At 42.2% G+C, this 27,816-nt stretch overlaps 2 long non-coding RNA genes across 2 annotated transcripts in view; both read right to left on the reverse strand.

Annotated features, from left to right (window-relative positions):
- Nucleotides 1-27,816, reverse strand: part of LOC122432591 — an 85,558-nt gene that overhangs the window by 38,080 nt on the left and 19,662 nt on the right. The window lies entirely within an intron of this gene.
- Nucleotides 22,980-27,744, reverse strand: LOC122432590. Its single transcript, XR_006266886.1, has 3 exons — nt 24,622-27,744; nt 23,103-23,161; nt 22,980-23,022 (listed from the first exon to the last, which is right to left on the reverse strand). It is a non-coding gene; the product is annotated as an uncharacterized LOC122432590 (long non-coding RNA).

The following is a 27,816-nucleotide window of genomic DNA, read 5'->3' on the forward strand; positions in this document are numbered from 1 at the left end:
CTGTGGGGTATTATCTCCTATAAAAAGCCCTATAATTTATCTGCTATCAACATGAGAATTTTATATGTGTGTGCTTTTGCTTATATCAAAGTGTGGTGGGAGAAAAGCAAAGAAAATTGCTCACAATAGGATAGAAGCTGATACATAATTACATTAGAAGGTAAGCCTGTGAGTAATGGTCATACTTAATTCATTACAATGAACATTCATCCATGGCCAGCTATATTGGGATGACGAAAGACCCTGGATGAAGTATTGTAAGGGGCAATGTAATAAGTAATTTTTCAGAGGCTCCTACAGGGATATATTTTTTAAAAAATTTCATTCACAGTAGTGGAGTAATCTGTACAGGACAGGAGACACTTCACACAGCACAGAAGAGAGGGCTGTGCTCTGGAATAAGATGGAGATGGGTTTGAGTCTCTGCTGTTTCTTCCTTGCTGGTCACAAAGCTCTGAGGACAAGCGACCACATCCTGAGCTTTATCTGCAAAATTAGGTAATTCCCCTAAGCTTCCAGGATCATTTTGAAGACCAAACTAAAACTACATCTAAAATAAAGGAAGTACTCAGTAAGTGGAGTACTTCATTAGTAAACAGTAAACCTACTTCTGAAAGTCTGACTCATATCTACTTCTCCAGTAAAAATAATTCAAACTACTCTGTATTTCATAGATTTCTAAGGGATTTAATAGGTTTATATTACTGTTAATGGAATTTTCAGAAACAGCTTTCCTTAAATTTATTTTTTGAAGTATAGTTGAAAGAACAGTTTTCTACTCACAAGATTTTCTGGTTATTCTTAAGATTAAAAATAAATTATAGAAAATTTAAGAAAAACAGATGCTATTTTCATAAAGTGTTTAGTTCTATAAATGATGGACCACAATTGTAATTTTTAACATTAGGAAGACATGATGGTTTTAAGTAGATTTACCTAAGTGTGGATATACAGGTATACCTACAATATAATACGGATATAAGTAGCTGTAAGTGGATATAAACAAATATACCTAAAATAAAAATGTTCAGAAGTTCTTCCTCTAGACAAAAAAACAACTTTTTCATTAGAAGTTTTACATTCAACCATCATAATACATGCTCTCCATATAATATATCCCCCATAAAAACTAATGTTTCTCGTTACTGTGTAAATAAATAGCATGTTTAGAAGATAAAATACATTTCCCCATTCACACTCTACTAGTGGCCAACCACAGTAATCCTTGCCTACCCACGAGGGATTGATGGCTTAAACTCTGGATCAGGCCAGCCATTCACGCAAGCCACAGTCATCAGAACAGGACTCCACACCCTGGTCAAAAGCAAGCCAGCAAAGCGTGAATGGATGAGAAGCCCAAGGCTGAGGAGACGGCCGGCGTGGGAATCTGGTCACTAGCTGGTAACTGACCCATCAGACTCTCTATGGGAATTCTGAACGTAAAATGAGAGAAGGTAACAGAATCAGTCAAAACAGAAAAGGAAAACAAGAAGCAGACACAGAGAAGGGGCATCTCCTTTATTCAACAAATATTTACTGAGCCCAAGCGGAGGGTGCCATGCCAAGCAGTGTGCGTGAGGACAAGGACGCCAGGCGCCGCCGAGAGAAGGCTGCGCTTCCGAGCGAACACGCCGGCCAGGTCATCAGGGCTGCCGTGGGGCCGGGAGGCGTCCCGAGGACACGCCAACACCACACTCACAGGCGCCGCGCGCCCGCGCCCGGTCCCTGCACGCCGCGCAGAGCTCCGCGCTGAGGCGGCGCCCGCGGTCCCGGCCCGCGCCGGCCGCTCCTGCGCGGACAGCGGGCTCCGGGGTGTGCGCGGCGCCGGCCTCCCAGAGGAAACCAGCAGACTCTCGCCGGGAGGAGACTCCCCGCGGAGCTGCAGCGCTGACCACCAGAGGCGGCTGCACAGGAGAGCTTGAAAAGAACGGAAACACCCCCCGAACCGCTTTACAAACGGGCCCCATCACAGGCGCTGCCCCGGCGAGGTTACACAGGCTGCGGCGAGTCCTGCATCTTTGGTCCCTTGGCCTCCCTCGGCTGCGAGCGCCATCCTATCCCACCCTATCCCGCTCTGTTCCGTCCTGTCCCACTGCGATCTCCAGCAAAGCCGCCTCAGAAAAGGAAGTTGGTATTAGTGATTTCAGTCTTAATACAGCAATAATTCAAACATGTTTTCTCTCCCAGATTCATCTGCATTTATGGCTTCCTAATAGGTGAACGAAACGCACTGCTGACTACTAACTGCTTTTAAGCATCGGTGAGCAAGTGGTGACAGAGGTCCTGAGGAGAGAGGGTAAGCATTTCCTGAAATCACACTTCAACGACTTAACAGAATGTATCACTTTATCACCTGTAAAGAATAATACATTTTTTTAAAAATGGCAGTTGTTTTAAAACCATGCTTTTAATAGAGAATAAACTAAATGATGAATTTGTTTCTATCCAACCTCCAACCTTTAAAAACTTACCCAAGATCTTGGCAAACTGTATGTAAATTCTAATAACATTAAAAAGTAACAATTTAGTCTAATGAATGATTTATCACTCCATGATCCAAAAAAGTCACAAAATGAACATGTGAGTATCTGCTTAAACTATCAGTGGGTCATAAATCATCTCCAATATTGCTATGTCTGGTTCTATACTGCCAGGATTTTGGCAATTATGGTTTTAATGGTATATTTATGCAAAATTTATTGCTGAATTCTACCACAAATCAATTCCTTTTATTCTAAATTAGTTTCAGATTTCCTAAATTACTATTGATCATCTCATTACTATTTATAATTTAGTGCAGCTAAACAACCGCTCAGTATCTTTTGGAAGTTACACCTGGGAAACATACATACAATTCGACAAGTGCTTCTGTGTTCCTAGACATACATTAAAATAAAGCTACAGTGACAGTTAAACACATGTTTACTATAAACTCCTGCTTCACTTCAGTTCAGTCGCTCAGTCGTGTCCGACTCTTTGCGACCCCATGAATCGCAGCACACCAGGCCTCCCTGTCCATCACCAACTCCAGGAGTTTACTCAAACTCATGTCCATCGAGTCGGTGATGCCATCCAACCATCTCATCCTCTGTCGTCCCCTTCTCCTCCTGCCCCCAATCCCTCCCAGCATCAGGGTCTTTTCCAATGAGTCAACTCTTCACATCAGGTGGCAAAGTACTGGAGTTTCAGCTTCAGCATCAGTCCTTCCAATGAACACCCAGGACGTACATATTTTAATATATGTCCTTTAGGATGGACTGGTTGGATCTCCTTGCAGTCCAAGGGACTCTCAAGAGTCTTTTCCAACACCAGAGTTCAAAAGCATCAATTCTTAGGTGCTCAGCTTTCTTCACCGTCCAACTCTCAAATCCATCCATGACCACTGGAAAAACCACAGCCTTGACTAGACGGACCTTTGTTGGCAAAGTACTGTCTCTGCTTTTTAATATGCTATCTAGGTTGCTCATAACTTTCCTTCCAAGGAGTCAGCGTCTTTTAATTTCATGGCTGCAATCACCATCTGCAGTGATTCTGGAGCCCAAAAAAATAAGTCTGCCGCTGTTTCCACTGCTTCCCCATCTATTTCCCATGAAAGTGATGGGACCAGATGCCATGATCTTAGTTTTCTGAATGTTGAGCTTTAAGCCAACTTTTTCACCTCCTCTTTCACTTTCATCAAGGGGCTCTTTAGTTCCTCTTCACTTTCTGCCATAAGGGTGGTGTCATCTGCATATCTGAGGTTATTGATATTTTTCCTGGCAATCTAAATTCCAGCTTGTGCTTCTTCCAGCTGTGTTTCTCATGATGTATTCTGCATATAAGTTAAATAAGCAAGGTGACAATATACAGCCTTGACGTACTCCTTTTCCTATTTGGAGCCAGTCTGTTGTTCCATGTCCAGTTCTAACTGGTGCTTCCTGACCTGCATATAGATTTCTCAAGAGGCAGGTCAGGTGGTCTGATATTCCCATCTCTTTCAGAATTTTCCACTCCAATCCCAAAGAAAGGCAATCCCAAAGAATGCTCAAACTACTGCACAACTGCACTCATCTCACACGCTAGTGAAGCAATGCTCAAAATTCTCCAAGCCAGGCTTCGGCAATACACGAACCGTGAACTTCCAGATGTTCAAGCTGGTTTTAGAAAAGGCAGAGGAACCAAACTGCCAACATCTGCTGGATCATCAAAAAATCAAGAGAGTTCCAGAAAAACATCTATTTCTGCTTTATTGACTATTCCAAAGCCTTTGACTGTATGGATCACAATAAACTCCTGCTCACTGGCAATTAAAACTCCTCAAAATAATCCCTCTTGAACCTGAAATATTTATACTCTCTCTCTCACCTGCAAGATTACAGTTAAGATTACATTTGAGTAAGTTATCTATCTAACCGAACATATTCAGGGACTTATCAAACCTGTAAAATTTACATTCTCTCACAGTGGGGACCTACTGGGGATACTGTATCTTCTTTAAATGACAAATATTGCTTTTTTCCCCTAAATTAAATATATTTAACTCTCTGAATTAAAACTAGTCATGACACTGTACTAATTAAGTTAGAAATCTGAAGCGACATGAGAAATATTAATATACACTATTTCTCATACATGCATTTAACATGATTATGTGTTAACATACAACGCATCTAAGAACACTTTAATGTATTTTTTTTTTTGGAAAACTGATCTCTAACCCAGAGGTGAAAATTGTCCCACATAATCTGCATATCTTTTCAGTCACTTATCAGCTATTTTGTTATCTTAATTCCAGATGATAACATTTGACTGGGGAATATCTGAATACTCACAGTTTCACTAGCTCAACAGCTTTAGAACACAGACTAAAAGCTGGGTGTCACACCTAGCGGAAGAGGAAATTCTCTGCACACACTTCATGCTACACAATCTAGAGATTCAGGCTAGTTTTGTCACGCTTATTTCTCAACAGTTGAAAATTAGTCCTTAAAGCTTAACTAATGACTGTTACCCTCAAGAGAGATTCTCAGGACATCAAAACAGTGTTTTCAAGGAAGCTGGTATCTTTGCTGTTCTTGTCAAAACGGTAGAGCCCTGAATGACCTGCGCAAAGCAGGCAGTCACTGTCTACAGCACTCCGCGGCTCAAGCTACAGTTACGAGCAGAATCAGAATTAATCATAACCCCTTAATTTAGGGCTCCTTCTTAGGTATCATTTATTAACTTTTCATGATTATACTTTTAAAAGCAAAAAGGAAAATAATTATTTTCGCAATGACTAATTTCTCAGAGAAATATTTATGTTGCTCCGAGGAGGAGTCATCAGTGGTTCAGGTTCTAGTTCTTAGATGAGTTGACTAGTCTGAGGTTTACACAGTAAATATAATCTATGGATACAAATGTTGACTTTTGAAGCCCACAGGGAATCATAAATGCTTGAAACCCACACTATCAATTATCAGATGAAAATCTAATTAGCACGTCCAGCTTTTGGCAGTAGCCGATCTTTGAAAATACCAGTCAGGATTTTATTGGGAAGGATATTGGGAAGGCTACTGTTGCACACAATACAATAGTTGCACACGTTGCTGTGAAATAATAAACACATTTGATACATTTTTTAGTTCTGTATTTAACGCAGCTGATTAAAAAGCTAATTTCATTCCCCTTCTGTATTACTATTCTTCTAGTGTACAGCTGCCAACCACAGTTAAATCTGATGAGGCCCCATGTTGAGTTAATCAATTTGATAACATCAGACATTATTAGGAAAGCGCACACAATATGGTCACAGTGTCTACTATCAAAAGCATGTGCACCAAAGCTTTTGTTTTCCCAGGACACTGCAACCGCTTAAAGTAGCTTAGCCTTATTTTGCTTTGTTTTGAAAAGAATTTTAAAAGAACAAAACTTCTTTATTTCTTCCTTAGGTCAATACAAAAAATTATTCTGTAACAATATTAATACCATGATTAACTTTTTCTTTATCGATGTTTATATAATGAAATAATCCCGGAATCACAGTCACGATTAGAAATAAAGACCAACAAAAATAAAATATAAATGCTCACAATGTAAAATAGTATCCCACGATAATATCCTGAGAGATTTTTCTATTCTGTTTTTGTTTACAATGACTAAAGACTACTTCAAAACACAAGGCCCCTAAGCCCTAAGGCCTTTGGTCTTTTACTTTTAACTCTCCCTGCCAACCTTAGGTGGGCTTCCCGGGCATGGCCATCCGACACCAGTGCCCTGTAAGACCGGCGGAGCAAGCAGCTTCCTCGGGAGGCTCCCGGCCCTGCACACGCGTCTCCTTGGGTGAGGAAGCACCGGGACACCCGGAGCCGCCCAGGGCAACAGCAGAGTCAGCCGCCGGGAGGAGAGCGGAAGGAAGCACTCGGGTTTTCACCAGGGTGCCCGCTTCTGCGTCGCCTCCAGCCTATTCCGCCTTCCCCGCTGGCTCGCCTAACTCCCACTCCCAGACAGCTCCATCTCCAGGGTCAGGGGAGCGCCGCTGCTAGCCCAGTCACCTTTCCAGGCGGGTCACCACTCGTGACTGGCCCCCAGACTTCACCCCTCTGTCCTAGACCTCATCCGCATGTGCGCGGCGCTGCCTGACAGCGGAGGGCAGGCAGTGGTGGGGGAGAGCCCCGCACCTCTCTGACGGCTGATCGGTTGGCCACCGTCTGCGGCCGTGACCTGAGCCCCAGCATCTCTAAGCGGGTCACCCGCGCCCCAGATGCCCGGGTGCAACCCCCGTCGGGCTCTGCATTTCACCTTCCCTCTCCCTCCTCACTGGTTTCCTCCCCTAGGCTTGCAAACGGCCTGAGGCCTCCTCAGTTCCTTATACAAAAGTCCTTCAACCAGGCCTCTTCTTCCCAGGACAGCGTGCGCCCCCGGGCGCAGGCTACACAAGGCGCTCCGGTTCCGCCCTGCGCTGCCCCCAGCCCAGAGCACCGAGGGTGACTGCTCCCCCGACGCCGCCCCTGCTGAGGCACCCGGGGCCTGTGGCCACGCAGTGGACACTAAAGTCCTCTCTGACCTGGCGCTTCTCTGCACGCTCCACAGGCCTGAAAAAACGCTTTCTTACTGGAAATTCAACTTCTTGGCTTCCATGACAGTCCCCCTGCCTGGGATAATTACCCACTCAATTGTGAGCTTAATAAAATGAACAACTGTCACCGTTTCTTGTTTACCCTTCTCAATTTTCAAAACAGAGATGTCAGCCAGGATCTGCTCATTTGAAGTATACACAAAGTATACTTTGGTGCTTCTGAAGTAGACACAAAGACCCGGACTAAGTGGCAAATGTGCAGCCATCTGTGTCATTCCTCTCAGTATTCCGGATTTAAAAAAAAAAAAAAACTTCCTGAACTCCAGGCGCCTTACAACGCTGTGTTACTTTCTCTTGCCCAGCAGAGTGAGTCAGTAACACACACACACACACGTCCCCTCTGCTGTAGACCTCCTTCCCACCCGGGTCATCCCAGAGCACCGGGCAGGGTTCCCTGGCTGCGTGGCGGGTCCTCATCACTTGCCTACTTCACACAGCGAATCAGCAGTGTCTGTGCGTCAATTCCAACCTCCCGATTCAGCCCACCCCCTCCTCCCCACGGGAACCAGAAGTTTGTTCCCTACGTCTGTGACTATTTCTGCTTTGCAGGTAAGTTCACTTGTACCAATTCTCTAGGCTCCACGTATAAGCAACGTTATATGGTATTTCTCTCTGTCTGACGTACTTCACTCTGTATCACAATCTGCAGATCCATCCACGTCACTGCGAATGGCATTATTCCATCCTTTCTACGGCTGAGTAACACTCCACTGTATATGCATACCACTTCTTCTTGGTCCCTTCCTCAGCCAATAAATATTTAGGTTGCTTCCATGCCCCAGCTACTGTAAATAATGTGGCTAGCATACATCCTTTCAAATTATAGTTTTTTCAGGCTATATGCTCAGGAGTGGGATCACGTAATAGCTCTATTTTAGCTTTTCAAGGAATCTCCATACTGTTCACAATAGTGTCTATACCAATTTACATTCCCACCAACAGTGAAGGAAGGTTCTCTTTTCTCCATACCCTCTCTAGCATTTATCGTTTGTAGAGTTTTTGATGATGGTCATTCTAACTGGTAATACCTCACTGTACTTTGATTTGTATTTCTCTAATAATTAGGGCTTCCCAGCTGGCACAGTGGTAAAGAATCCATCTGCCAATGCAGGAAACGCAGGTTCAATCCCTGGGTTGGGAAGATTCCCCAGAGTAGGAAATGGCAACCCACTCCAGTATTCTTGCCTGGAAAATTCTATGGACAGAGGAACCTGGCAGGTACAATCCATGGGGTCTCAAAGAGTTGGACATAACTGAGCACGCATGTACACAATAATTAATGATGTTGAACATCTTTCCATGTTTTTTTGGCCATACGCATGTCTTCTTTGGAGAAATGTCTATTTCGATCTTTCACCAATTTTTGATTGGGTTGTTTGTTTCTTTGATACTGAGCTGCATGAGTTGTTTGTATATTCTGGAGATTAATCCCTTATCTGTTGCTTTGTTTGCAAGTATCTGCTTCCATTCTGAGGGAGTAGGCTAGATTTTACAAATGGATCAAGCCACTCCATGCATGCTCAGTCATGTCTGACTCTTTGTGACCCTATGGACTATACAGTCCATGGAATTCTCCAGGCCAGAATACTCGAGTGGGTAGCCTTTCCCTTCTCCTGGGGATCTTCCCAACCCATGGATCAAAGCCCGGTCTCCCCCATTGCAGGCCGATTCTTTACCACCTGAGCCACAAGGGAAGCCCAAGAATACTGGAGTGGGTAGTCTATCCCTTCGCCAGGGGATCTTCCTGACCCAGGAATTGAACCGGGGTCTCCTGCACTGCAGGCAGATTCTCTACCAGCTGAGCTCTCTGGCATCTCACTGCCCAGATCATGCTTGGGCATTCTGGCCTTATGGTTTGTTGTGGGATTAAAAAAACAATCCTATTAAACCCATCACCCATATACTATAGGCAGTGTTATGAAGAAATCATTTCCAGCATCTGATCCCAGTGAGTCTCCTTTGGAGGCACCCACAAGGGGGCTCTATTTGAGGATTAAGTCCTAAGAAAAAGATTTTAAATGGTATTCTCCCAAACCCCATTCACCCTTCCCACTTTTTTTTTCTTTTGCTATAGGAAATTTAGAGTCAAATTCATGGTTGAGTCCCAAGAACTGTGGGACTTGAGGACATGAACATTCAATGTTTCCGTCTTCTTCCTCTACCCCTACTGATTCTGTAGAGGTTGGGAGCAAAGGTTAGACTTCTGAGGCTAGCATTCTACCTCCATCTCCCAGAATGTTAAATGTCGGCAAGTTACTCAATTCCTGTAAGCATCACTTTCTCAAGTGCACAACACAGGTAAGAGCAGTCCCCACCTCCTAGGGCTGGTATAAGAAACACGCACCTAGCTCACAGGGAGCACCCGACAAATGCTAACTATGCTGTCGCTGCTGGTGCTGTGGCTATCATCACTCACCGCAAACCCTCTGTGCGGAGACAGGAGTACAGACGCACAAATAAACTGCAGTCTGGCTTGCCCAATCTCAAGGCTTGTTACTGAAGAAGAAACAGATAAAACAGGGAGGTGGGAGGTTTAAGCCTATCTGTTCTAAGTTATTACGGATCTATGCTGTTTCACCAAAACTTTAATAAAAAAGGATTAAATACAACACTACCTTGGTATTGTTTAGATATAATGATGTATTTTATAAAATATGTATATGTTTTAAAAAGCTTACCCTGAGTCCTAAATCTCTAGACCAAAATTTGTAATATTAGTATAAATATTAGTATAAAGTCAGGTCTTTGAGTGCTCCTTTTAAGTTGACTCACATATCATTACAGCTCTTAAACAAAAGATCCCACCCAACTATAAACGCTTTAAAAGATAAGCATCCTCCACTCTGTTGAGATGACCCTATTAGCATGTTCCAAAGAGAGACTCAAGAAGCAGCTGATCTGGTAGCCTATTACTGTCAGAGCAGCCAAATATCAATTATCCCAAAGCCAATACCACATGGTAACTGGCAGATGCTCCTCAGAAATTCTATTCCACATGTTAACTCATTTACTTAAGAAGCTGAACTTAAACACATTAAAGATCTTTGTGTAAATGGTATCTTTCTGTCTGGCTCTCACAAACATTAGACTTTATGAACTAATGCCTGAGGAAAATGAGTAAAAGATGGAAAGATGGAAAACCATGGTTTGCTCACCTAACTCAATTAGCTGTCGGAACACCCCAGCTGTCCCAATGGCTCAGGATGTGAGGCGCCAACAGACCGCTGCATCCCAGCCACACGTGTCCTCTCCCCTGCAAGCCAACTGTTTCTGCTCCCATCCTCATCACGGAAGGGGAGACACTAATCCAGGAGGTAGATCTCTGTTTCACAACACCTACGTCACACCTGCTTTTACTCATCAGAAGGAAGTTCTTGTCCTCTGCACACTTAGAAAACAAACTAGCACAACTCTTAAGAGTTTTATGTCTTTCTGAGACTAAAGACTTTATAAACTGAAACTTGAGACTACGCTAAGGTTTAAACAGTATGACTATCCTGGTGGTTTTCTAAAGATGTGAAAATGAGTTCTTTCATCATCATGTATAAGAACTGACTTTTTAAAAAAAAGATCCTATTTCATATGTGATAAATTGCTACAATTTACTGGAACTCAGTATTTGGTTACTAGTAAGCAATGTAAGGGTGTTGTAGAATCCTTTAAAAACTTTAGAAATTATCATTGAAAGTCCCTTTTAAAGTATGATATTAGAAAAGACTTCTATCTATGTAGAAGTTAAGGCAAACCACCGAGTTGGGGATATTGTTTTTTAAATTAAAACTACACTATGAAATTGTTGCCACAGACAACAATTTGGTACAGGCTTACAATTTACAACTGTTTTCTAAATTTTTTTTGTTTTCTAATTCTTTTTTTTTGTTTTGTTTTCTAATTCTTAAAAAAGAGCATTATAAACATACATAATATGTGGATTAATAATAGTGTCTTCAAATTTTATAACATACCCATTGAGCTTACCATATGTATAATGATTCATTAAACAAAACAAGGGCTCCCAACAAAACAGGAGTAGCAGAGCAGAAACCACTTTCATAACTCAGATGTTTTCAAGGACACAAATTCTATTCTAAATGATATCAAGGAAAGAATAACATTTTAATTAAAAAAAATTTTTTTTTACTTTTGTGCAACAGTGAATTGCTTTTCATAAAGAAATTTAAATTCTCCTTCAATCTCTGTGTCCTCTGGGCCCTAGTTCTCTTCTCCGTTTGACAACTTGTTTCTACAAAAAGAAGTCTAGGGAATACTTTTGAAAGCAAAGAGAATTCAAAGCAAGTATTATCTTTAATGAATGTAAGATGGATTTTGCAATCTATCCACCTAGTTCCATATATTTTCTACCTGTAACTCTTGTTGATACTATAAAGCAGAAAAAGGTAAACAAAATCAGTGAATTTTATTTCTGAATTGGGAAAGTTCTCTACATAACTTTATCCTGAAATCTTTCACAGAAATCTTCCCTATAAGGAACTGGATCACCATGAATCTCTTCAAATATGCTAAATCATTCAACAAGCAATTTCCACAGGGTAGCTATGATGTAAGGTAATTTTTCTACATGCAACCATACACATGCAATAAGCTTTGGTCATCAAATTCTACTCTAAAAAAACATTTCAGCATTTGAGTGATTTTTTTTAAATAATACTGTTCTTTTGTGAGAAGAAATACAGTAACAATGCAACATTTTCACTAACTATTTAGAGAAAAGGGAAAAAAACTAATATCTTAGAAAACCATGCCTCCAAAATAACTTAAATATTACTTTACAAAAATTAGCAGATCTTGGGATCATAAGTGAATACACACACATACTTACAAATATCAACAAGTAGTGTGTGCACATGCATGTGTGCAAGCCACCCCCCCAACACACACACACACACACACACACACAGATCCCACAGACAGTGATCTAGTGATCTAGAGCCTTGTGTTTTCAGGAGAGAGGAGACAGCCGTTCAGTGGGCCAGCCATCACTCATAAAACCCCACAGAGGTACTGGTTGATAACATTCATGTTCTACATATTTCCCATAATCTAAAGTGCCTTTTCATGACTTTCTGCCCACTGCAACACTCATTTTAAAAACAGATGTCAAATGCAAATCAAAACTACAATGAGGTATCATCTCACACTGGGCAGAATGGCCATCATCAAATAGTTTACGAACAGTAGCTAGGACATGGAAGCAACCCTGATGTCCTTCAGCAGATGAATGGATAAGGAAGTCGCGGTACACATACACAATGGACTATTACTCAGCTATAAAAAGGAACGCATCTGAGTCAGTTTTAATGAGGCGGATGAACCCAGCGCCTATTATACAGAGTGAAGTAAATCAGAAAGAGAAAGACAAATATCGCATAGTAACACACATATATGGGATCTAGAAATGCGGTACCAACGATCCTATGTCCAAACAGGGCAGCAAAGGAGACACAGATGTAAGAACAGTCTCTAGGACACGGCTGGATGAGACGGCGGGACGACTGGAGAGGAGAGCGCTGGAACATGCGTATTGCCATAGCTGCAGTAACAGCCATGGGAGCGTGATGTACCCGCAAGGACCGCAGGGCAGGTGCCCCCTGACAAGCTGCAGGGCCGGGTGGGGAGGGGTTCAGGAGGGAGGGGTCACGCGCATGTAAGTCAGAGGCCTCCACAATACTCTCCGGGGATCGTCTTCCAATTAAAATAAATCCATTCATTAAAAACCAAAACACAGATGTCAGAAGTCCTGCGAGGCCGTGAAGACACGCTGGCCCCGCAGCCCTTCCCGGCCTCCAGGGCGCCCCGGCCCCGGCCCAGAGCCTCCGGGCGGCGGAGCGCACGACGCCCAGCGCTGGCGGCCGCAGGGCAGCCGTGTCACGAGCCCCCTCCACCACTAAGGCCATTCACCTCTGGCCTTAGACTCAACCAAGCTACTTTGTTTAAAATAAACGTGTCTTTCTAACTGACCATTCCATGATAGAACTGTACACCTAGTCTCACACGAGGCTGCGTGGCAGGTGCCCGCACACACAGCCCCGGGGAGCGCGGCGGCCGTCCTGGCCGGACTCTGCAGAGGGGGCGGCGGGGCACGCCCGCCGGGAGAGAGGGCGCGTGTGGCCGTCCGGCCGCCTCCGCCTCCCCGACGCCGGCCTCAGGGAAACGCACTCCGAACAAACCATTCCGGAGACACGCGCCTCCGCCCCAGGACCTGAGCGAGCCCCCCGCAGTGGACCCCGGGCTCGGAGAGGACGCGTGTCTCAGCTGTGACAACGGGACCCCCAGCCGCGGTCTGCCAGTGTGGGAGTACACGGAGATCGCCGCTAAAACGGCTCTAAAAATAAGGCGCATTCAAAAAATAATTTGCAGGTACCAAACACCACCCCAGACTTCACTTGTATTAAAATGGTACCTTAAAGTTGCCAAAGATTCTCCGTATTTAAGGATAAGTCTTTTACTGCGTTTAAGTCAAAATATCATGGTAAATACCTTATTCTTACTGGAAGTTAGAGCCATGTTTAGAAGACCACCACCAAAAGAAATGTGATTGTTAAAATCAACATAAGGATCTGGGTTTTCGTAGCTTTACTGTCATTATTAATAAAAAAAATACTGTAGAAAGGCAAAGCTCTTTTAAAGTGGCCATTCAAAAGCAGTACGTTAATAGGTGACTTTTTTCGATAGACCATGAATCAGCTTAAGCTGTTTTTCTCCTTTTTACTATCACTACTCACCCCTCTCTCAGCAAGATCATTTCCAGGGCCACGACTCATCCCCTCCCGTGCTCCAGTCTACCCTTGGTGACATCTCCCGCTTCCGGCCCGCAGTCAGGGTCTCTGCTCCCCGATGCGGCCCCTGCCCCCCACCCACACGTCGCCCCGCCTTGTCTCCAGGGCGTTCGATTACCCGCTCTAATCTCTCACGCGCAGTTGCCGACCCGTCCTGCTGACACCCCATGCGGCCCGGTGCCGGCTCGGCCTCCTTTATCAGCGTAATTAACGCATAATTTACAGAGCAGTCACACGGCTATATATGTACTGTCAGCTCTTCTCATTAACCTTTTCTTTTTAAATCCATTTCTAACACTCATTTCTCCTAGGAAGGGATTTGTTTTTCATGGCAGTGGCTGAACACGTGAGAGAAGCAGATCTGAATAAAGAAAAGCAAAAACCCAGAACATCAGGAGTTATATCAGGGGTAGATTTCTTTACGATTGTTAATCTTACAGTCCTGGAGGATGAAGAAAGATGAGGTGAATGCCAGTCTGTATACTGCACATTTCCTACAAAATACTGATACTTTCTCCAAATTAAAAACAGAGAGATGAAAGTGACAGTGACCTGTTTAGTACTAGACACTGAGTATTTTTTGGTTCCCAATGTACCTTGAAGCTAAAAAGAAAAAGTAAGAAGCCAGAAGAGTCCTAACACATGAAACTTTCCTTCCCTTTAGCAGGGCAAGGCGTGCAGCAAAGCAGCAGCGCTGTGCCATCCAGAACCGCCCTCAGGAGCCGGGCCCTCAGACAGGAGCGGGCGCACCGGCGCTGGGCTCGGGCCGCTCACCGCCGGGGCAGGGTGCAGGGCAGCCGGCGCCGACAGAGAAGAGCTGGTGGGCACGGTCACCGAGACGGGCCTTGGCCGGAGCCGGGTGCAGGACCGTCACCGCGTCCGCCCCCCTGAGATGACACTGGGGCCAGGAGAGCTCTGGCCCGGCCTCTCCTGGAAGATGGAGACCCACAGAGGCACTGTGGCTCAGACTCACCAACAGCTCTCCCACGGCCGCGTCCACCTGAAGGAAAGGCCCATCCAAACAACCATCGCCCAAACACCCGGGGGAAACGGAGAAATAACTTGCTGCCACTTTCTGCTTGAGTCACAGCTGGCAGACAGATAGATTTTTACTCTTTTCTAAGTGCCTGATGTTCTATCAAAACATGCAGATGCGTTAGCAGAACTGAAACAAACTGCATATTACTCAGGCTAGACCAGATGCCATGCTAGCAACCTCTGGAGGAATAAAGTGGACGTGGACCATAATAAGGAGAAAGTGATTCTGGGGTGGTGTCAGAGTCTGAGAGTGTGTGTGTGTGTGCGTTTACATGTACGAGCCTTAGAACAAGTATATAAAGATTCTAAGTAAACAACTAAATATCAAAGCAATATCTAATGCACTGCATTAAAAAGCAGAAAGAACTCAGATCAAAACAGGCAGCCAGGCACTGACCTAATTTAGTAATAACATTATTATGAAGAATTTACATACACCACTAACTCCAAAAGGAGTTTATTAACTGCTTTAAAAGAAATTGACGTTAACCTCAATAAATCATACTTTCCTCACTTTTCGGAGTTTGTAACTAAGAACTAAAATGCTCTTGGATAAAATAACATATCCTTCAGGAATATAGTTTAAACTAACTTGTTTCTTGTCCAAGAAGTTATTTTAGTGTATATTACTAATAAAAATGCACAGAGGCACATACATCCAGTTATGGAACATCTTTTAAAATAAAAGACTAATAAAAACAGTAATATAAGTCTCCAAGCATTCAACATGAGATATTTAAATAGCTAAAATAAACAACTATTATATTAATTAGAAATGATTATAAATGCAATCCTATTCATTTTAGCAAAGTATTTACCATACTTGGGCTTCCCTTGTGGCTCAGCTGGTAAAAAATCCTCCTGCAATGCAGAGACGTGGGTTCGACCCCTGGGTTGGGAAGATCCCCTGGAGAAGGGAAAGGCTCCCCACCCCAGTGTTCTGGCCTGGAGAGTTCCGTGGACTGTACCGTCCACGGGGTGGCAAAGAGTCGGACACGACTGAGCGCCTTTCACTTCACGTACCATACACACTGCAAGTACACGTATGCGAACGGAACTCTGTAATCTGAAATGTATAAGAACAAAGGAAAAGTCAGGTGGCATGATCCCCATGCCAGTTTTGTTCCTAAGAGCAGACAAACAGAAGGACCTCCACGGCTGCCTCACAGGATAAGGATGGGCAGTGTCTCTGACTTTTCCTGAATTAACTTCAAAGCCTGGCCTGGGAAAGTAAGTTTAGTGACCAGTACTCTCTCAAAAGCCACTGTACTTTAGTATCTCAACCGCAGCCACTGGGAAATTTACTCAACACTGAAAACAGTTTAGATTAAAAGAAGCTAAATCTGCTGAAAATGATAACAAAGACCCTATTTGTGATAAAAAAAAAAAAAAAAGCAAAGGATTCAGAAGCTCATGTTCTGTGAGACAGAGAAAGGAGAGCTCCTAGACCTACCCACCACTTCCCACCAAGACCGTATCCATTACTTGGGAACGTCACTTCTCCCTACTGTAGCTCTTTCTATATCTGTATTTCTCAACTCTCTTTAGCTGCCTCCCTGAATTCCTGAATTCTTGCTTTCTGCTCATATAGCGTATCATTAATAAATAGGAAACTTTTACCTTTTAAACTGTGCTGTTTTAAAATTAAATAAAAGCCACAGCTCAAATTGTCCTTACTGTCTCCCGACAAACTGTTCTAGATGTGTCGAAGCTGGCCAAGTCATGTGAGATCACAGACCACCTAGGCAGCACTGGCTTAACCCTCTCATCATCAAACTTCTTTTAAACGTGGTGATTCATTTACTGACATATGATGCACATGCAAAAATGCCTTAAAGAAGCCAACAGAGCCACCCGCATCCCTTTAATAACCAGGCTACACCTGCCTTTTCAGACTGCTCTTCTCCTCGCTCACACCTGCCCGCTAACTGCCACTCACCCCTCAAGCCAGGCTCACTTACAGCCTCCTACAGCAAGTCCTCCCGGGTCACTATTCCGGCCACCTTCCCAGACAGAATCAGAGCCCCCTGCCCCCGCTGTAGTCCTACAACATCTGATGGTTTCCTTTAGAACAAAAAGCACCACACTGTCTGGAATCGGGATTTCGTGAAAGGAATTTTAATAAAGCCCCCAAAAATCTTGATGAACGAATTTAAACCAATACACTGGATTTTAGTTAATTCTCGTTCCCCATACTGGACTACATGTTCCCTGAGAACAGAGCCACCTTCATGTCTGTTCACTAAGGCATCCGCACAGACCAGCAGGGGCCAGCTTCTCAAACACTGGCCACCAACCCTCCTTTCACTGGCCCCGCGCACCTACTTATTTACAACTCCAGAAACACATGGCAACCTGGATGTCCCTTAAACCCAGGATATTTCTGTGCCTTTACTCATTTTATTCCATGTTCCTTCCTTTTATTTATTTCATGGATCCTCTGCCGCCTTCCAAGGATCCATGAAAAAAATACTGCTTATTTCGTGACCTTTCATCATCCTCCAAGGCTCACAGCCTGTTATATAACCTTTGGGAAGTCTTCCCTGCATCCCTCAGTCAAAATTCCCTCTTTCCCATGGTTTCAAGTCATTCTTAATGTAAACACTGGTGGAAGCATTTAATAAAGTGTGACTGAAAGCAGGGCCTAATCAGATACAAAGCTCCCATGGAGCTGGGACCACATTCTTCATTCATCCTCACCCCCAGATACATGCCTAGGAGGGTTTATAAGCATGCCACAAATGTATTTAAATAAATACCTAGCTGACTATTCCCAGCACAATAGTACAGGATGCAAATTAATGGTTCTACCATCAAGATGTGAATAAAAGAAACAGCATCTCATTGATAGTTTTAGATTCTTAGACATTTTCAGTGCCTTTAAAAATTCAGTTTATTTCATTAAGAAATATTAACTTTTAAGGTTCCTCTGACTTTACAAGAATCCAGTATGTAGAAAACTGAATTTCAAGAGTCTTCGCAGAGCACTTAAGTTTCTCTCATGCCAATAACTTATTTCTTTTTATTGTAGTTCTAACCCACTAGACTAGCAGTTCCTCGAGAACAAGAACTAGACTGTCTTAAAAATGTAAATCTACATTTAATTTTTTAAATTAGTATAATACTATTTCAGAGAGGCCAGAAGGGAGGAAAGGTGAGCATCTGTAACCTCATTACTTGAACCCAGATTAATTAATTTATTAGAAATTAAATTTTCTTCTTTTCCTTTGAAATATTTAAAATATGTACATTTTATAAACTTATCATTTATGATATATAGTATCATCTACTCCTTCTTACATGCATCTTTTCATATTGTTATATAGTTTGCCCACTTGTTTTCACTGGATACATAACCATCCGAAGGATTAACTTTAGCCATTTCTCGTCACATAACATTGTTTACTTTCACATTTCATTATTACACATCCCAGTCCTTATTTTTAATTATTTTCCATAAGCGAGGGTCCCTTATGTTAAATTACTGAATCAAAGGTTATGAACATTTCTCTTGCTGCTGAAGCACAACCAACATGTTTTCAGTTAGAGCTACATCTTCCTCTAAGCTTCATTTTCGTTTATACAGTGGGTAGGAAGTAGGTGTCGTCTCTGCCAGCTCCCACAAACCTACTTCAGAACCATTCACATGCCATTCACAGTCAATAAATGTTCAAATATTCCTCATTAAGAGATAAAATGTAGAAAATATTACCCATTATTATAACCTTACCAGTGTCTTTATAGGCTATATATAGAATATATGAATACAATATGAATAAAACAGCAGAATACACTTTGTAATGAGGGACAAGACAATGCCGCAGATCTGCTCTCTCTATTGCGGGAATATAAATCATATCATTTAAGGAAATCTGTTTTTGTTGGCACACCAAATTTTAATGTGTGTGGTTAAGTGTGGTTAAGTCATACAAATTCTTTTTCCACATACCAAGCCTGCAAAGTAGCAAGCTGGATGGTAGTGTGGGATTCATTTTCCTCAGTCTTCAACCTTGGATCTCTGTTACTCACAGGGTTCTATAACCAGGGAGTGAAGAACTATTGAGTCATTTATTATAACCCACACCATAACTCACACTGCTATATAATTCACAGACACAATCGCTTTTATTATAATGACACTTTGGTAGTAGTATTTTTTTTTTGTCAGTCATCAACTCTTCAAGAGAAAAATATGTATTTACATACAACTTATAGATTTAAACAACCAAGACATCGCCTAGTGAAAAGCAGATGGCTTTACTCCCTTTTTCCAACTTGAGTAACTGTATTTTTATTTTGTTGCAAAAGAACACTCAATTAGACCAAAAAGCCTCTATAATCAAAAACATAATACATGTGCCCCCTTGGATTATAGCACAATTCTGTAGAGTACCTGTCAGTATAATTTGCATTTGAAAAACTATAAAAAACACTTAAGACGACAGCTGTGGAAATTAATCTGAGTAGTGAGGTTGGCAGCACAGGCTTTATTTTCCTCCAATGGGTATAACTTTTACCTATAAATGCACAGGTCTAGCTAAAAATGGCTGGTAACTCTACCCTATGTATTTTGGGAGTTGTTTCTCCTAAAATAGAAACAGTCCAGAAAAATGATTAGAATGGCTAGAATCTTTTCTGTTTACCCACAAAACAAAGGAAGAAGATGAAGGAATATTGTTTACATGTATAGATTTTGGCTGTACATGTAATTGCTTAAAATGTTAATTCAAAATATAAATGAATTCATCGTTTTACAAATACTTTACTATTCGCTGTTTAAGGGCATGGTAAAGGAGTGCGGCAGGGCTGTCTGCTGCCACCCTGTCTGTTTAACCTGTACGCTGAGCACAGCATGAGAAATGCCGGGCTGGGTGAGTGACAAGCTGGAGTCAAGAGAGGCAGGGGAAGCATCACCCACCTCAGAAGTGCAGGTGACACCACTCTAACGACAGGAAGTGAAGAGGAGCTAAAGAGCCTCTCGATGAGGGTGAAGGAGGAGAGTGAAAGAGCCGGCTTAAAACTGAATGTTAAAAAAAACTAAGATCATGGCATCGGCTCCATCACTTCATGGCAAATAAAGGGGGAAAAGGTGGAAGCAGTGGCAGAGCTCCTCTTCTTGGGCTCAGAATCACTGCAGATGGTGACGGCAACCATGGAATCACAAGATGACTGCTTCTTGGCAGGAAAGTGATGACAAACCTAGACAGTGTGTTGAAAAGCAAAAAACTCTGCCGACAAAGATCCATACAGTTACGGCTCTGGTCTTCCCAGTGGTCACCTACAGTGGTGAGAGCTGGACAGTAAAGAAGGTGGGATGCCAAAGAACCGATGCCTTCAAACCGTGGGGCTGGAGAAGACTCCCGAGAGTCCCTTGAAGCAAGGAGATCACACCAGGCAGTCTTAAGGGAAATTAACCCTGAATAGTTGTTGGAAAGACTGATGCTAAAGCTGAAGCTCCAGTATTTTGGTCATTTGATGTGAAGAGCCGACTCACTGGAAAAGTCCCTGATGCTGGGAAAGACTGAGGGCAGAAGGAAAAGAGGGTGTCAGAGGATGAGATGGCTGGATGTCATCACTGATGCAATGGACACGAACTCGGGCAAACTTCAGAAGATGGTAAGGGACAGGGAGGCCTGGTGTGCTGCAGTCCATGGGGTCACAAAGAGTTGGACATGACTGGGCTACTGAACAACAACATTTAAGGCAATAAATTAAGAGGGAAAAGCTCCCTTAAAAGAAAATAAATGTAGTAGGTACATGATATGCATGAATACATCAACTATTCTTTAAGCTCCTAAGACTGAGTGTCTTTTAAAATTACAGAGAACTGGTTGATAAAATTAACTTACTTGTCAGAGAATTTTCTGACAAAATTGAGAAACAGGATAATGATTTGAATGTATAGGTATGATTTACAATCAACCTATTGCCAAAAAAGTTATAAGCAGATTATAACAAGAGAGTTTGTGAGACCATTAAAATATAAAATGAATAGCCAGTTCAGAGAACAATGGTTCCTCACCTTTGGGGAGCAGGTGGAGGTCACTGAAATTTTGATAAACGCCAAGGAAACTCACCAGGTTCCCAGCTGAACACACAAATAATTTTTCCTATCATTTCAAAGGGGTTCATGAACTCCCTGAAGCTGATACACAGAGGACGGCTTAAAACCTCCAGCGACAGTGAGCCAGAGGAGAAATTTACCCCATCAAAAGCCTAGGTTAATAAAATTACTGTAATTAAAATGAACTATAACTCCAAGCTCCCTTGCAGCCAAAGCAAATATCAATAGAAAGTACAACAGGCTAAATAATTGTCAGTGGCTGACAGAAGGAAATGTGCCCGTCTGTAAGAGAACTTTACTTTGAAACCAAATCCTTGAAGAATCTGCTGTGTGAATTCTTACAAAAGGACGGCCGAACACCTGAACAGACTGTCACGGGAGACACAGATGAAGAAATATTTACCATACAACTGCATTTAGAAAGACTGGTAAGATAGTAGGGAATGGTGCTCCAATACAGACCTAGCCAGCGTTCTGATAAGCTAGTTTGACATAAGGTGGAAATGAGGTGATGTCACCACTCTCCAGCCTCATGTTCATTAGAGCCTCTGATACAAAATGGGAAAATTTTCACTGAGTCTAGACCTAGTCTAGACAGCATATTAAAAAGCAGAGACATTACTTTGCCAACAAAGGTCCGTCTAGTCAAGGCTATGGTTTTTCCAGTGGTCATGTATGGATGTGAGAGTTGGACTGTGAAGAAAGCTGAGCACCTTAGAATTGATGCTTTTGAACTGTGGTGTTGGGAAGACTCTTGAGAGTCCCTTGGACTGTAAGGAGATCCAACCAGTCCATCCTAAAGGAGATCAGTCCTGGGTGTTCATTGGAAGGACTGATGCTGAAGCTGAAACCCCAATACTTTGGCCACCTGATGTGAAGAGCTGACTCATTGGAAAAGACCCTGATGCTGGGAAAGACTGAAGGCGAGAGGAGAATGGGGACGACAGAGGATGAGATGGTTGGATGGCATCTCTGACTCAATGGTCCTGAGTTTGAGCAAGCTCCAGGAGATGGTGAAGGACAGGGAGGCCTGGCGTGCTGCAGCTCATGGGGTCACAAAGAGTCAGACACGGCTGAGGGACTGAACAACAGCAATAAGGCCTAGTCTAGACCCCTAAAGTAGGCACTGTCCACACTGAAGTGGGCATTTGAGACCTTTACAAATGACACAAAAATAACAATCAAGAGTCAGCACAGAAGACGTGTTAAGAGTGCAGGAAATGGAGCCAGTCTGAATCTGGGACCCTCGATCACGTACCTAACAGCTGTGTGACTTTCTACCTGTGATTACACTGCAGGTTCTCATCTACAAGCTTGTAATAACAACTATCTTCACTCTCAACAGAGCTGCTGAGAAATAAGTTAATACATACAAGCTCCTGAACAGGGTCTCTTGACCCACTCAGAACTGTGAAGATTAAGACAGTGTTGGCAGGGTCTGACATTTGTGTCTTATCAGCTATTAAATAATCCTTCAAGAATATATATATATTTACAACTTATTTAACATGACAGGCTGTAGATGTAAGTATAAATGTGAACCATAAGTCTGAAATGGTTTAGAAATGTTATGTTGGTGAAAAAATAATTAGAAACTGAAAACAAATTAATACTTTACATTAAAAAAAGAATACATATATTTAAAACTTTAGGTTACTATAGAAGCCGTTTTAACTTAAGCCAGATTTAATTAAAATGGTCTGATTTTTACTTAACGTAGACATTTACTGTTAAGGTCACTACAATCCCTAATTGTAGCTAATTTATCTATATCTATCCTGAATCAATCTCTTGCTTCCCACTTTTTCTCTCTGGTCAAAGTTTTAAGGAGTTGGAAAACCTACTCAGTTCAGTTCAGTCGCTCAGTCATGTCCAACTTTTTGCAACCCCAGGAACTGCAGCATGCCAGGCTTCCCTGTCCATCACCAACTCCTGGAGCTTGCTCAAACTCAGGTCCCTTGAGTTGATGATGCCATCCAACCATCTCATCCTCTGTCGTCCCCTTCTCCTCCTGTCTTCAATCTTTCCTAGCATCAGGAAAAATATACTAAGCAGTCTTTAATGAAAACAGATTTATTAAAGACTTATTTCTCTATGAGTATCTCACCGAATGTCCAGGATTTTTCAAAACCATTTGTTCTCAAATGCCTCCATTTGGCTTCAGCTCTGTTGGTAGAGTTAATCTTTAATGCACATAAAATTACAGCAAAATCACACCTTACTCCAGAATTAGATTCTAAAGTCATCATAAAAGGAAAAAATTGCACAGTCAAAAAATTACCTCTGAGTACCTCCTTAAACCAGAAAGAAATGGCAACCCACTCCAGTATTCTTGCCTGGAAAATCCCATGGACAGAGGAGCCTGGTGGGCTATACAGTTCATGGGGTCGCAGAGAGTCAGACAGAACTGAGCAACTAAACAACCACCACCTCCTTACACCAGCCGGTAAAGTGACGTCCTCCCATTGGGCCGGCAGAGCCCGTGTTCCTCGAGTGCTGCTGGGCTCACGGCTCGTCCTGCTGCGAACGGATGAAGGAAAGAGCGTCTCTCGTCTCTCACCGAGGGACACACGTGCGCTGACGAGGAGGCAGCAGAGGCCCCACACGCTCACCTCGTCTCCTTAAACACTTCCCCCAAGCACGCTCTCTTTTCTTCAAGGGAGATTAAGGATGAACACTTGAATTTACAAAAGTTAAATAAGACACAGTGATGTGAGACAATGTTTGCACTAAAAATTCTAAAAGCATCAATAGTTCGGATGCCATACAACTTCAACGTTTCTAACTTAGCCATTAATGTGGCACTTTTTTTTTTTTTTTAGATTTCCATATACAAACTGGTCAGATGTTTTTGTGCTGAATGTTCTAAACTTTCAATATTCCACTTAGCTGACAGAATTCAGATTCTGAGGAACAATGTCAAATTTCACCTGGCCCCCTTAACCCTTCCTTCAGTCAGGGATTATAGTATAAAATTAAGCTGAAGTCTCAAGGAAATTCCACAGAAATTCCTTTCCTTTCTATAAAAGTGAGAGGAACGCCAGTGAGGATGTGTGGCAATTTGGACCACATTGCCTGGTGAGTATTCCCATGTCTAAAAATGGAATCAGATGCCTGTCATTAAGGCCGTCACCTAATGGAATCATCTACAGAAATGTGTGAGGCCAGGCCATATCAGGTCAATCAATGATCGCTCTGCTAATGGAAGAAAATGTATTTAACCACACACACACACACAACGGCAACATGATCTATGCTTCTGCAATAGAGAGAAATAAGAACAAAATCTGTAAGAACTGGGAACCGGAGACAAAATACACTTGCCTGGCACACACAATGGGCTCTTCTGAAGCTTTACATTAATCAAACATTTTGCACAGCAATACTATTCTTTTAAATCCAACACTGAGACATTTACAACATACAGTTTTAGGGTCGCTATTTGGGCACAATGGAAAACCAAACTGAATTTACTAGTGACTTTTCACAAGTTATTGTTTCTCTTCCTAAAGCAGGGAGAGGAGGGAGAAGGAGTAAATGTCAGCAGAATTGTTTTATAAGCTAATTTCTGGGAGAGAGCTGAGACGGGAAGTGCCTTTGCAAAGGAACCTCTATGTTCAACTCACTGTCGTGAAGATGCCTTTCCAACACCCTGGAAGAATTCTTCCTCTTCAGGCCCAAACATCTCTGCCTAAAAGATGATAGACTCATAGATATAAGTAATACATAACCAGGTTATTTTCTGATTTAAACATCAGACAATAAAGAACAAGATAACACAGCACCAGAACAATAACATGTAAAACTAGTCTAGTTTTATAATATTTCGGCAATTAAAAGATTCTTTTTTTTTTTTTGTATTCTTTGGGAAGCGGCTTTTTGAAAAATGGAAAAAGGAGTAAGACTAGAAAGTCTCCACTGTGGTCACCTCCTCACTTAACAGCAGTGACTGAATGCTCCTAAGCGCCAGGCAATGATCCAGGCACGCTGTCATGCCCTCTCATGTAATTCTTGGGGAAGATGTATGCCACTATGGTTTCAGAAGATTTCATGAAGTGCCTCATTTTTAACTGATTATATAACCAGGTAGTCTATGCTCAAAATATATTTTATTGTCTATTTTCAACAACTGGAAGCATCTTGTTACTCCTTTTGAGTCCTGTCCTTTTGTTTATTCATTCAGCCATCCATTTATCCATAACTGCCCAACAAGATCCATGTATGTTAATTCGCAAAGACAATTTCTGGACTTAAAGAGGCATGGTTCTTCTTTACCTGAGAAAGGTTCAAGAGGGAACAAAACCAATCATTTGGCAGATCTAATGAAAGGCTTATTTAAGGTGCTCAAGTAACAGATATGGAAGTGTCCTTTAAAACTATAAAGTGCCTTTCTAATGCAATATGTTATTTCTGAACAGAACTACTTGCTTACTCTGACGACTTTAATCCCTCATGCTATTATTATGAATATCAAGAGTCCCTTCCTCACCTGGATTGGTACTGTCCGGAGCCAGGTAAGGCCTAGCCGATTCCTTCTTTGATGAGTTCAGTCTGAGCATTTCACTGATGACATCCAACACCGTGCCGACCGACTCAAGTTTGAAGAAATTCTGTCCCTTGAGGGTATCTAGCCATTTATTCCGGTTTAGTGGAAAGAAAATGGGATTTAAAGTTAGGATCTGAATTCTGGCTTCGTGTGCGCTTCCACAACGTAAGCTCTCCGGAACTCAGTCTCCACAACAGCACGACAGGGTGCAGACACCCCCGAGACAGAGGACATGCGCATTATATGAGGGAGAACACGGTATTCTGCGTACTCACATGTGAGAACTCAGGGTTTCCCGTGTACCTGTTTTAGGACAGTGTACAACCTATTTATCATTACCAGTTATATTTCCTCTGTTACCAGACAGTAAATACTCTGTAGGGTTTTTTGTTATTTTTTTCATTTAGGACCCTCCATTCTCCTGTAAATAGAACTGTGATCTCAGTATCTTTCACTATCTTAACTTTCTTTCTATATATCCCCACAGTGCCTTGTCGGGATATTGGCTAAGCACATTTACTAGACCATAATAAGTAGGCCCAAAGGGTATTTTCATTTATAAATGTATTTAATAAAGAGAAAATAAGGCGGAGTATCTGAAATCAGGACTTCCCCAGAAAACGTAGGCTGAACAAAACCCTAAATTCTCTGCACACTATCTATTGCAAATTTATTATTATTTAGTTATTGGAATATATCATTTTTCTTTAGGTCTAATTCAATAAAATCAGAAACCGCTCCCCCCAAAAAAAAACTGTGCCTTAGAGCGAATTTCATTACTTTTGTAACATTGCCCATTTGTAAAGAGCTCAGGCTTTCAGAATCAAACTATACATAACACTTCTCCAATACAATCATTTCTCCAAGCAAAATTTCCATTATTTCCTTGCAACAGTGTAACAGAAATGGCAATTAAAATCAGACATTTTAGTTCCTATTATCTGGAAAATGTAAGCATGTGCTTACAAATTTACCAACTACCCACTAAAGGTATTATTACAATTGGCCAGCCTCACACGCTGCTGTTCTTCACTAATCTTCTGTGTGTTTTCCTCTTTGAAGCATTGTTCTAGTTCTCGGCTATAATAAACAAACCTTGTATGGTTAATTATGCTGTGCACTAACAATAAAAAGTTGGCCCTCTTCCACTCTGACTGTAAAAATCTTCATTAAGGAGGCTAATGAACACTAATTCTGAGAAAGTAGACTACACAGTCATGTGACTTGTTAAAAGGGAAAACGTATATGAGAAAATAAAATTTCCACAAAGCTAAAAACAGAACAATGTATAAACTATTTATCACTACCAGTTATATATCCTCTTTTACCAGACAGCAAATACTCAGTAGGTTTTTTTTTTTTCATTTAGGACCCTCGATTCTCATGTAAATAGAACTGTGATCTCAGTATCTTTCACTATCTTAACCTCCTTTGTGAGTATCCCCACAGTGCCTTAAATATTGGCTAAGCACATTACTAGACCATAATAAGTAGGCCCAAAGAGTATTTTCATTTATAAATGTCTTTAATAAAGAGAAAATAAGGAGGAGTATCTGAAATCAGGATAGATTATACAAATATGCAAATATGAACCTGTCAACATATGGTGAGAATCCATTACTAAAGATCATTTAGTCTTTCTTAGTTAAAGTTTCTGCATAAGGCATACTCATCTTAAGTTTCTCCTAAGTATGTCTCCAAATAATCAAAAATCAAACTTAGGCATATTTAACATTTTTCCCTGTAACAATATACTTTGTTTTCCATATAAAACTGAGAGTATATGTTTTCTATGAAATCGCCCTTAATAAACACAAGAATAACGAGATTGAAAACTGCACGAGTTGAAAGAAAAAGCCTGGCCGGAGCAGGGAAACGCAGTCAGGGCTGCGCCAGACACACAGCGGCGTCTAAACCAGCAAGTGAAAACGAACAAACGGGTCTAAAGAAAAGTCCGGAGCAACACAGTTTTCATAAAAACGCAAATACTCTCTAAACTGGCATTAGGTGGAAGGAAATCTGCTGCATCTTATCACACTTAAGTATTCTGAAGAGAACTATCGGGAAGAAAGCCGTGCTGTGCTGCGCTGAGTCGCTTCAGCCCGGCTCTCTGTGACCCCAGGACCGCGGCCCGCCAGGCTCCTCTGTCCACGGGGTTCTCCAGGCAAGGATCCTGGACTGGGGGGGCCATCTCCTCCTGCAGGGGATCTTCCCGACACAGGGATCAAACTCGACTCTCTTACGTCTCCTGCACTGGCAGGTGGGTTCTTTTGCT

Source organism: Cervus canadensis, chromosome 31 (assembly GCF_019320065.1).
Source record: "Cervus canadensis isolate Bull #8, Minnesota chromosome 31, ASM1932006v1, whole genome shotgun sequence".
Classification (NCBI taxonomy): domain Eukaryota; kingdom Metazoa; phylum Chordata; class Mammalia; order Artiodactyla; family Cervidae; genus Cervus; species Cervus canadensis.